Here is a 13,307-nt window from a genome sequence, read left to right on the forward strand (position 1 = left end):
GTAATGTGTAATGCTAAATTAAGGATTTAATGCGTGCAAAAGTTGCAGCTGTATGCGCGTGCGCATGGCGTGAAGTTCCAAGTCATCTAATTAGCGTCAAACACTGATGGTCGGAGCAAGCGTGGACATTTTATGTCCCCTTTCTTTAACGAGCGTGAAACTGTTTTGATATCTTACATTTTTTTAAATGTGCTGTTGGCATCGTTTTTTTAGACAAGAATACGTATAAAGTGCAACATGTAATTAAAAAATTATAAAAAAAACTGTTATCACAACAGATTCAAATTAAAATTGGATCTAAAAATGACTTATTTATACATTTTACGTACATTTAGGATCATAATCTAAGAAAAGAATCTGCAACATAAAAATTATTAAGTGTGAACATCTTCCAAATCTGATGAAAATTGGTATTACGTGTATGTTATATCTGCACATTATTGTACTTCTCTCTTAAGAGTGAGAGGTTTAGAGCTATGTAAAAACTGGACACTCCGAATCCGAATACCTATATATTATACTGCTTATTAAATGACAACAAAATGGCCAAAACTCTTTAAATATTACAATTTTTATTGCGTGATTTCGAGTCCTCTCAATGTTCGCTTGACTTTTCCCCTAAGTGTTTCTGGCAATGATCCGGGCGCCGGCGGAAGTGCAGATTGGCATCCCGGGCGACCACCTCTGAGGAACAAAAACGACGTTTGCATCGCACTGCATCCCGTTGTGTCCTGTTTAGAATAATTGCAGCGAGTTATGAGAAATTATTTACAATAATAAAAGTGTTTATGTGAGAACTTAAAATCAAGTAACATAATTTTTTTTTAATAAGAAACCGACCAGAAAGCTTTTGTGTGACCCCCAAATGGTCAAACTATGCATTTACTACGACTGTTTAGGGACGAAATTAAAATTAGTACTACTTTTAATTATTACTAATAGTGGTGTATTACTTGTCGTTCTGCTATTACAAACTTTTTTCGATAATACTGCATTTTTAGAAGCTATTCTGCTCAACAAGTCGAATTAAATCACCAATTTATTTGAGACAAATTTAATCTTACTGAACCTATGTAGATATCCATCAAAAACTTGTATTCCAAGTGACCTGTTTTTTGTAGAAGTACCAATAAAAAACACAGAGAAGAAGGCAAATTTTGTCAGACTTAAATTAGAGGCATATAGGGAAATTTATATTCCATTCATAAGAAATAGTTAAGGAATAAAAACCGTCAAAAAATGTTATTTGTTTATTGCCTAAAGTAGTCGTATTTACGTTGAGTCTTTTTTAATTAGATTCTCATTATTCAGAATGTCTTATTCACGTCAATTTGGCAAAGAAAACGTGAGTGTTTGGAAGTTTTGTTAATTAAGAATCTCAAGTCGCTCAATATGAGAATAATTTTGTTGTTTCCCAGCGTTGATGTGGCGTGACGCCCGCGGCACTCCGTATCGCTTTTCATACGTCATTTCAATGTCACTCTAACTACTATAATCCAAAAATAAAAGTGTATTTTTGCAACTCGAAGCACTTTAGAGAAAATTTCAAATTCTTGAGACAAATGTTGTTTGTCAATTATAGCTGGGAGCAGTTTTTGATCTCAAGAGATATATGGATACAAGTTTGATAATAAAATGTGACTGCTAAGGTGAAGGCACATCTTAACGTCATCTTCAAAAGTTTTTTAGTCGTTCTACAGAAAATTTTGTTCCATCTGTCTTGTGAATTTTTTAATTTACAACTAATATGTCTTCCATTTTATTCATTTTAACATTTTCTTATTTTTTTTATTTATGCCATTTCAATTTTATGATTGGACTAAATCAATTTTGAATAGGGTAGAAATGAATTCTAGATTCCAGTTATTTATGGGTGAGCATATAAATGAATCGAATAACATAAGAAGCACGAGGCAGAATATGTAGTTTGATTCCCGGTTGAGATTTTTTATTGATGAATTTACCAATCCGAAATTAGGAAATCAGCATTGTTTATTCTGTCGATAAGCACTTTAAAGTTGAACCACTGATTTTCGGTTATTGGAACTATATGACTATATAAGAATTATCGTAAATTCCATTTGGAAGGTATAAAATAAGCTTATATAATGCCTGTGTACAGGTGATGAACAGGGTGAATATTTATATATATTTTTCATTATATTCTTCGTCCGACACGGATAGCATCGGCAGGAGACAATTATATCCCCGGGGAAAGGATAAAAATGTATTTTCTCTCACAGCTTTATCAACTCTCAGAGCACAAACTGGTACAAGTGGAAATAACATCCAAATAATATATGTCCAATAAATAATAAATATGGGTAAACTTTTCTTATTCTTTATTCCGGAGGCTTAGCAGGAGGACGCGTAAATTATATATCCCATGTCAGGAGTTATAATCGGGGGACATAATTTTTGAGCTAAGCTGAGCTAAACCATCTGTATCTATCTCTCACGTCTTGTTTATAGGAACTTAAATTTGTGCAAACATCAAAGGGACTTTGCGTGAGTTGAGCAATGCAACTTCAATAGTTGGTGACGTGATCAAATTATCTCATTCAAGATTCTAGTGAGATTTTAGTGAGCGCAGTGCGTGACGCCGTCGTACGTGCTCTGACAACCTTGAGCGTGTTTCGCATTATAGTCGAGTAGATACGATACGCGGCTAGTTCTCGACGCTCAGCGCTGACGCCCTCACTACGCCCGCTATTATTAAACGAGTTCATTGGAACATCTATTTGCGCAATTTGTAGCATCGCACCTAAAGCATTCCGATGACCTTACTCTGCCTCCGCGCATGCATTTATTGGTTGTTAATTTGTTTTACATTTTGAAATTTAAATTTTAATTGAGCTCTGGTGATTTCATTTCCATTAAAATTCAATTTCTATTTGTATACGTTTTATTCTTTTTTTGGCTATAATGTGGGTATTAAGCAATCTTAGTCCAGGCTAATTCTAATTTCTTTAATTACTTAATTAATTTCTCCTAAACTCAGTTGTTTTTCCTTTCTTAACATTTAAGGACCAGATTTAGGTAATTCAATGAAGTTATTTTGAAGCAAACAAAAACTTGTTAACGAAGAATAGGTAATAGTCGGACGTGGACTAGGAGGCGCCATAAGGGAGTGCGCTTTGCGCATGCGCTGTGATTTTACACGCGGTGTTCATTCACTGCGCAACAAATCCTTACGAGATGTCGAACAACGTACCTCGTTTCGGTAAATATTCAGTCTATTGGTCGCCGTTGTTTCGTCGGACATCGAGATTTTAAAGTCAAATTGGGAATGAAATTTTAAAATATTATTATCGGTAAATGCGTTCGGCGAGGCGCGATCGCAGCGCGCCGCGGCGGAGACGAGCGGGCGGCGAGGCCCCGCGCCTCCCGGCCGCCGGCCGCCGCCCGCCGGCCGCGCCGCGGTGCGCGTGTGGTGGTGAAGCGAGGCTCGACGCAGCGCGCCCGTCAGTCGGCGGCAGCGAGTCACGCGCGTCGTCTCGTTGAGCTCTCTCCGCACTGTCGCTGCACTTCTACCCGCACACCTGCTATCGTTCAGGCTTCGTCGGCTCTCACGCTCTCGAGCGTGGAGGTCGCTTCGACCTCGCCACTCGGTTTCGGTTCTCGGCGATTTCACCTCGCGGCACAACTCACCCGCGTTCTCCACTGCAGCGATTGCCGCGGTTCTCGAAGCGTGTTGTGATACATGCTGTGACTCTGGCGGACCTGGCGCCGTGACAGTGAACTCGTGATTTTACCTGGTGCGGATGTGCAGTGATGGATTAATGAGACAGAAGCGCGAGTGAACGCGCGAAACGACGGGTCCTCTTTTCCTGGTGGGGTGCGATAGCGGATCGTCAAAATTGAGCCCAAACTGTATCTAGGTTGGTATCATTTAATCAAGAAAGCCGGTGCGGTGAGAGCGCTGGCTGCTGGCAGAGCGTTCGCTGAATATTTATAGCCTGCAAGTAGGAAAGTGTCGTCGGTTGGTGGAAGGCGGCCGGGCCCATACCGCGTGCCACGCCGTGGTGTGCCCGTGCCCGCATGCCGGCACGCTCAGCTGATCAGCCCACATTAGTCCCATAAAACATTTATATTTCGTCACAGTTGATGCAGCGGCTAACTATGCGCCGTGACATTTGATTGATGTATTTAGTTCAATGCTTGTGTAACGTTAAATCATTTTAAAGTCTGCTTGTTATTCATGAATTATTATTGTTTCTCCGAAATTCTTCTTTTAAATCTATGTGATGCTACGCTTAAATTACACCAAATTTGAGAGCACCAACACAATGAAGATTGGATAACCTATTTGAAATGTCTGTCATAATAAGCACTGATAACGTCGTTGCAGCATTAATTTGCTATTTAATTGGAACTAGAGACACAGCTAGAGATAGATAGATTGCTATATATACTAAAGTACTTAGATATACCTATATCCTTTGTGTAAATTCGCTTTTAATAGATACGAAAGTAGAGCAATATACATATCTAGGGTTAGGCAATAGTTATTAAAAACTTTGTTTTAGTTAAAGAAGGGACCTACGGAGTTTACACTTGATAGATTAAGAAGAAAGACTTTAATTTGATATCTTCAAGTAATTGCACCTACAGAGTTTACTATTGGCCTCACCCTTGTTTTCTATCTCAGAAAATCTTCAACAGATACTCATAAAACCTAAACGGGGCCAACCAGACGGTAAACCTTTACAAAGAAGAAGATAAAGAAAATGTTTTCTTTTTTATTTCTTAGTCGAGTAAATGAAATATTACTTTTGTGTTTTTGCTTTTACATTATTACAGTTAATTAACATAACCTCATTTATTCATATGCGATACCTAAACATTTACGAAAAGGAATTAAGTATTATAAAAAAGCTGATGATGGACGTTGATAGAAACCTACTTTAATTATTTTATTTTCTTTATGTGAATTACCTTCGAAGCTATTTATTTGATAGTCGATAGTTCATAGCTGACTCAGGTCAACAACATGCAACTGTAAACAGCTTAACGTTAGCTGCTGTGCAAATTGAATTAGATTCCCTCAAGTCCAATAAACTAGTAATAGAAATAATGCGTCCATTGCATAACAGGTTTGCTATGCTCATAGTGATGCCTTTATTTCCTATATTCTCCTAGTTGGGAAAGAAATCATCTGTGTTAACTTCTACTGAAAGCAATTTCACGGTTATGTCTGACCGTTCTATTAATCTATACCGTTCTATTAAATAATATCCGTCGATTAATTCAATTGTTTGAAATTAAAATTCTTTTAATATTATGAAAATACAAATTATAATACATTGTTGGCTTCACTAAAATAAACAAGTATAACTCTAGTTTAATATTGTATTTCTTGAATTTTGACCTCTATTTTTTACCTTTTCATTATAGCTATAAAAACGATACGCCACTTTTTATACAAGCAGCTATTTATACTTGCTAATAAGTATTTAAAATTTAAAGAAATGTCTAAACCTTTACTTGATCAAGTATCTGGTTCACAATATATTTTATTTAGTTATTCTACTGTTAAGTATTTATGCATGAGAATAATATTATCTCTTACTATATTTTATGTGATTAGGATAAATTGTTTAGCATGGATGCTGTTCTAAATTAGCTGCGTAAATATTTTGGCTTTTACTTTCAAACGTATATATTGATATGTTTGCCCGTGTTAGCTCGCGATACTTTCACCATTTGCAAAATGTAGATGTAGCTATAATATTATAATTAGTATACAAGTCTCTCACTTTTACAGTAGATAATATTTGCAGATTTATTCAAAACATAAATTACGATAAAGATATTTCTATAGAGCTTTTTTAGATTACTATTGATTGTAATTAATAATCCAAACAGACACTAAATAATAGTAGTTATAAGTACAAAACAAACATTAGTGCACAACTGTTCACATCAATACCTTGAAAGACAACCAGATGTTCGATAATCATAATTGTCCCATTAAATAACCTTTCATAAAAAATAACAAAGATATAATCAGCCTTAAAGGTTCATCGTGAATAAAAAGCTGATACTTTTTGTTCATCAAAATTTTACTTTTCATAGAATTATCGTATGTTAACATAATGTGCCTAGCCTATTGGTTAGGACTTTGGCTTCATTTTCGAGGAGTTCGAATCCCAACACCCACCACTAACTTTTCTTAAGTTATATGCGCTTTAAGCAATTCATATATCACTAATCGCTGAGAGTTCTCCATAATGTTCTCAAAGGTGTGTCGAGTGCACTAATCCGCACTGTACCATCGTTGTGGACTATGGCCTAAATCCTTCTCATTTTGGGAGAAGACCCGTGCCCTGTAGTGGGCTGGTAATGGGTTCGAACATAATAGGATTATATACTACCTAAAACCAACATTCGAAAATCATACACCAAATGATGGCAGGCTTAAAGGAAATTTAAAAAACCATTTTCATCGAGTCGCAACATCAATAAAAAAATTCTATGGAATGTGACTGGGCGTGACGACTTCGTACTTGCTTACCATTGACGAACTCACAACGAGCTCAATTGCTGTTTTCTTGCTTTAACAAGTGGTAAATTATAATGTATGCAATGATATAACCATTGGCTTTGAGTCAATGATTTATTTATCGGCATTAAACTTAATGCGCCCAGTAAGTAATAAGTATTTTAACCCTGAGGCACAGTCTTTTAAATTCAAAGCACGCGGAAACCTTTTCAAGGTACTTATTCCAATGTAACCCTATAACAAAATAAGAAATTTTGTTATAGGGTTACAAATGTTTTAAAATTTTACTTTATACGGATTATATTTGAGAACTCTCTTAAACAACTACTGACTGACATCCCACACGCTTACATGCAATGTTTTTTTTCTTCTTATTTTCATGTGTTGTACCCTTTTAATCTTCATCGTTGCTTTACTACACCTTAATAAAGCGATTCTTACGTAATCTACTCTCCAAACTTCTTAAAGTGCTGAACCCTCAAAAGAGATACATTTCCATACAATGTTCAGTGTTCAGAAACTTACTAATAATTCTAGATCCTTCAATAAATAATGAATTAATCAGTCTTATGTAGCAGAAATGGTGTCCGGTTTCAGATTTAAACTGAAAGTTATCTATTAAGTGCTTATAAATATTGAATGTTACTTATTTAATGCTTTATCTCTAAGCAAACTAACGAAAATAGTCTCAAAATTCATGAGTAAAAAATTATTTTTACTTAAACTTTTAAAAATAACAAAACAGTATATTTCAGATCGAAGCGTTAAGATATGAAATAAAGCAAAAGTCTTTATGTCATTTTAATTTGCGAGAATTAGATCTATGTATTTTTCCATGCCGAAATTTCTCATAAGTCATAACTGCAAAAGCTTAATTAAATTATGTAAACATGGACAAATAATAGACTATAAAAAAAATAGTACCGTAATAGCCATGCAAATATGCATCAAATGTCTGCAATGTAAAATTTACGACTGTATTTGTACAGGTAGGAAATAAAGACTAAGCGAGAAACTGACGAAATGCTTGAATTGTACATGAATAATTCATCTATCGTTCGTTAAACAACATCTAAATTTTGCAATACATTTTTCCTATAATGGCCGTGCATTATACAGAGTGTTTTGTGTGAATCACACTTTATAAAAGAAATTATATTTCGGACAGCCGAGAAGAGGCAGGTTATCCAGTTCGAATTAGTTATTACGTTGGCCGTGATTCAAAGAATAGAAAAAAATGTGCCAATTTTTAGAATGAGGGCAAGGTTGTGCCCTCGTTTTGCATATGGGTACCATCGGATGAGCGAGTAAATCCGTCTGTATCATGTAACTCGATACACCGTAAAAATTTAAGGCATTGATAAGCTTCATTTCAAATATTTCAGCTTAATAATAAAACAAATGACAGCCAATAAATTTATCATTACCTAATTAATATTTTTCATCATTATTATAAACATAGTTCTAGTTATAGTATATGTGTTTTTGATGTCACCTATTATCATTTGCTCCAAATTGTAACCGTAATGAAGAATAAACAACATCAATAAACTCTGTGTAGGTATTTTATAGTTAATGTAAAAAATGAGAAATTTATACGTTTCACGTCCATACGTTGAGATACTTATCTGTCGCTAAATCTATCTCTACAACATCTAGCAGGTTTTAAGGTTAGTCCACGAAAGAAGCTGTGAACGTTTTCTTCATTAGTATCAATGGCTTCATCAGTCCAGTCAACGTCTAATGACGTAAGCGAGCGCTTTAATTTCCTCCTCGATTTGGTATTCAATCATAACCGGTTGTCCTTTAGAGAACATAAAGTAGGTATCTACTTGCCAACAAACTTAATTCTAAATCTCAAGTGTATTGCACCGACATTCATTATCACTTTAGGCGTAATGTCGGTTGTTCGTTGCTTATGTCAACAGAGACGCGATTGCAGGTGCCTTAGCGCGCGCGGTCATTTACCCCGGCTGACACTGATATTTGGCTACCATACACACCCATACGTTTATAAGAAGATAACGGTCTCGCGCCGAATGTTGCCGGTCCGGGAACCGGGACGTGTCACGATGGTGAATTTTGGTTTTGTACTGTCTAGTCACTTGATACCTACTAGCAGTGAATAACTAGCTAAAAAACTAGCTAACATTTTTTCCACCGTAATCCTTTACATGTACTTCTTTGTAGGGGACTGTTATAAACTTGGTCGGTCCAGAATCTATGACCAATCCAGATTCAGCATTAGACTTGCTTCATTCATCATTGATGTAAATTAAGTACCTATGCAAAATTGTAGTCAATAGTATACCAGCTAGTTTTTGAAAATTGAATCATAAATTTCTAGTCGAAAATAGGTCAATATATCTGAATGAAGTTCAAATGAAAAAGAATTAAAACTCATTTGTTGCAATTGTTCTATGTCTTTAAAATATTTGCGAACTGGTCAATAATAGAATACGAAATTAAAATATTATGTGTATATTAAAGCTTGTATAAATACCAGGTATTCTTTAGACAAAGGTTGTCACAGAATTCATTGTATAGGTGAGTTCCACTGACCTCAATAAATCGGATTATTTATTAATTTTCTACTTTGCGCTGCCCGTCAAGCTATCAAGTTCTTCAAAATCAAGTGCTGTCATAAACCATATGTAATAAATATACTTGAATTACTATTCCCGGGATAATCATAAACTGAACGCAGTAGTTCAAAAGTTCGAACTATTAATGTGGAAAGATCTGACATAAAAAATATTAGAAAATAAATGTTATGGGTTGGTAATGTACTCATCCTAAAAGTCAGTTTGTTTTTTCAGTCAGTCAGTCACATGTTTTACTAATAAATCTTTATTGAAAAAAGAAGTAGAATCCAATCTTATCCAATAAGATCAGATTTAAACGTTGACTCAAAACTGGTAGTACAGGTTCCGATTTGGTTCCAGCGTGCTTGCGACAAATGTTCAGTCCGGTTCGATTTGATATCACAAGAAAAGTACTATTGCTTTTGCATTACTGGTTGAAGTGTAACATGGACGAATGTGCAATGCAATTTATTTCAACGATGATTAATTTTGAATAAGTATTGTAAATTACTTAGAAATAGTTAATTACCTAGATGGGATACTTAACATTTTCAATACTGTAAAAAAAATATTTGATACTACTTGATAATTGTCGCTTGGACTGAGGACTTACTGAGATATTTAGACAGTAACGGGAAAACCAACCTTAACTGAATTTGTCGACTAGATACTCCAGCCGTAAAAGACAGAAAGAGTCCAGCTGAATTATTATTAGAAATAATAAGTTGTTCGGTGTTAGGATGGTTACTGTCATAAACCTGTGGTTCAAAATATCAGAGATAACTATTATGGAATCATTTCCCGAATTGAACCAAGATATCAACCTAATTAAGAATGGTTTTAACTCAGTTTGGGCAAATTTTTCAGGGTCTTGAATTTATAAAGTAACTAATTTAAAACAGATATTTTGAATTTTGAAGCAAATAAGTCCCAAGCTACACATCTTTATTTGAGTTCTAACTTCTGGTAATAAAAAGTGTAAATTTTAATTTAATAACACCGCGCTTCATAATACGCACATTTTCAAGTCTCTAGTTATCTGAATACTCCATTATAAAGAATCTACCTACAAAATTAATCAACAATCTAATCCATCTTTAGCATATGGACAGATGATTTTGATTGTTGCTATCATTTTTTATTCATTTATACAATTTATTTGTACACCACAAAAAAATGGACAGTACATGAGGAAACTTAAGAAGCAGGTTACAATAGGCATTTTACTACTCTCTAAATGATAGCACTACTGCATTCTGAAGATTTTGGATTGCATTGAGAATACTGCGAGCGCTAATCACAGTAAAATAATCAGATCCCGAATTCCGCTTACAAAAACTAGAACCAGCCCGCGGTCAATCACACGGGGTTAAAATCCGGGCCCGCCGGTAAAAAACCGGGCGCGCGTCCAGACCTTACACGAGCGGGACGCAAAAGTGGGACATCGTGCGGGTTATTTCGGTGCCTGAATTGGGGCAGCCCGTTAACTTCGGGGTTTGCGAGCCGTGACGATAAAAACAAACAGTTAAATATAATATTTAAATGAGCAATTTTTAAAGTCAGTTTTTGATAGCGCGATAACATTGGCGATAGGGAATTACTAATTGTTAATAAGTTACCATTACATTTTAAAGGTATTCAAAGATAAATACTAGACACTATTTATAGAAATTGAACTATACACACAAGCTACATGAAATTTGGATATTGGATGAAAGCAGGCGTTACTTTGCGGAATTCCATGACATATTAAGCTTAGCTTAATTAAGCTTAATTTGCTGAGCCTGAGGATGCTCTGGTTTCGTAGCGAAACGTGCGTAGAGGGTACATTGCCGAAGATCGGTTTGGTGTGGAGTATAAGCATTGAAGAAATTATAAATTACAGCATAAAGATTCTCCTGCTTTTCACGGAATATAGCAAATTAAGCTTAACTTTCATAATATACATGATTTTTTTTTACCGATTTCAGACATCATTAGTTGACTCTTAAATTATAAAAATACGTTACAACTGTCTGTGTCTTCCGTAATTTTTAAAGTTTTTAAGAAAACTAATTTTAAAATTTATTTTATACCTTTGGCATTTAGGGATAAAAATACCTGACCACAAAATAATTGTACAGACCAACTAAGAGCTTTCGACTTATCCATTTTTTATTGGTTTAAATAAGCATCTAGGTAGATTTGCGACTAAGTTAGGAGCACTTTATATTTCCTGATTCAATTAACTCTGTGTAAGTATCTATAATATTACTGCCCAGAAATGTTTGCAAGTTATCTTTGTGAAATATCCTCATAAGTATCGTGCGAATGTGAAAATTGTCGTTCGTCATCTGGTTTGCCGGGTTTCTTGCGAAACGCGGGCACGACTGACTTGCGCAAAAACACATTCAATTGGACTCAAGCATATATTGTTTATTATCAATATTTTTATTAATGAAATTTAAATAACCCAGGTTGGCCACCTAACGCTATGTTTTAAGCGAAACATAGCGTATAATAAATTAATTTAAAACATACTTTAACAAAAGCTATTCCGACATATTCTGCATTGTTTGTAAGACGTACAAAAAACAATATTCATTACTTTATGTAATGATCCCGAGAAAAATAAAGAGCATGTATTTGATTTAGGGTTTTGAAATATTACCGTCATAACAAAATGTGGCAGATACTCGTATAAGGAAGACTAGCTGTGACCCGTAGTATCGAAAAATATAACCTGTAAAAAATAGGATTACTCACAGACAGAAATTAAATTTAGCAATTTAATAGTGAGCGGTAATATTGGAGCATTAAACTTAATAAGAAGTTTCAGATATTACTGTTTGTTTGTATGTGGAGGACATTATGAACTGTTTAAAATATATAGAGAAGCTGAGATACAAATCTATTGACTGAGTTTCTCTATTCGACTTTTCAACTCTTCTTCTCGTATCTCTCTATTGTTTAATGTCATCAGTCAATTTTAAACTTTTCTTTACGAATAGTTTTCTAGACAAGACTTCTTTTGCCTTTGCCCCTTTTTTACTGCAATATTTTCCATCGTGATGGTTTGGTTGGCAGCAAAATTGCATAAAATAGCAAAAATAGTCCTCCTAGACGAGCTATATTTAAATTTTAGGGTAAGCAGTGTTTTTCCACATGTATGAACTGCACGCCACTGTTTCTAAGCAGTAAGTATCGTATATATCCTAGCGAGTCGTAAAAAATGGCCTCGTTATAAAATATTACGCAGCTTGATGGTTCTATCCAACTCAGTGATAGATTTTGTGGCGAGGTACGGTAGATACCTTAGCTATCCAACATATGCAGAGCATTCTTCGATATATCCACATCTTGAGGGCTTCGATGTTTTTTTGCAGGGCTTAGTCAATAGTCCTGAACTGATCAAATCCACGCCAGACAACAAGTATCTTTTCCTTGTTACGTTAAGTATGTAAGCTATATAATATAACGAACTTGTGCTATCTACATACCTGTGCAGCGATAAAATATTAACAGACTAGCGATTTCAGTTCAGTTACGTCACGTCAGTATCCGGAAGAGCTAAACCTAATGCTTGATTGACGGCCTCGGTGTCTAGACAGTAAATATACTCAGGTCGAACACAATTCAACATACTAACAAGTTGAACAAATGCACTTATTCAAGGTTTCAGGTTATTTTAAATCTTTGCCACTTCTGCCTTAACCTTTACTTCGTTAAAATTAAAACTAAAACGCACATGTCAAGCAGTGGACTCTTGTGAACCGATGATGATGATGAAACCCCTCTCTAAACGTAAAAGTTAAAGCTCGGTGATTAATTAATACGCGGGAACTACATATGCTTACAGGAACTTAATATGTTCATACAAAAATAGTATAACTATTTGTTATACCCACTTTAATACAAGGAAAAGATTGAATGTTAAATGGTTATTGGTAACTAAATCTAAATCATTGTTTATCTCGCGCCCAATCGCAGCATTTGCAAAACAGAGCTACTCCCTTTAACTGTACACTACTTCATCGGTATCTTTCTACCATTTTTATCAATCAGCGCATATAGCGTCACTGCTACCATCTGTAGAAAAATCGCGAAAAATACCGATATCCGTTAAACAAAAGATGTTCATTAAAAAAAAATCGTCAACAAATTACCATTAGTATTCAGTTTAAACGTAGTTGTCGACTGGAACCTGACAAAATTATTCATAAATTTTTCTCGTCTCG

The 13,307-nt window shown here is 35.0% G+C and overlaps 1 protein-coding gene across 1 annotated transcript in view; it reads left to right on the forward strand.

Moving 5' to 3' along the window:
• Positions 1-3,484: 3,484 nt before the first annotated feature.
• LOC120624198 (ecdysone receptor-like) overlaps positions 3,485-13,307 on the forward strand; it is a 118,307-nt gene continuing 108,484 nt past the window's right edge. Inside the window, exon 1 of the mRNA XM_039890591.1 lies at positions 3,485-3,881. The gene's annotated coding sequence lies outside the window, so the exon portion shown is untranslated. The remainder of the gene's footprint in view (positions 3,882-13,307) is intronic.

Source organism: Pararge aegeria, chromosome 6, assembly GCF_905163445.1.
Source record: "Pararge aegeria chromosome 6, ilParAegt1.1, whole genome shotgun sequence".
In the NCBI taxonomy this organism is placed as follows: domain Eukaryota; kingdom Metazoa; phylum Arthropoda; class Insecta; order Lepidoptera; family Nymphalidae; genus Pararge; species Pararge aegeria.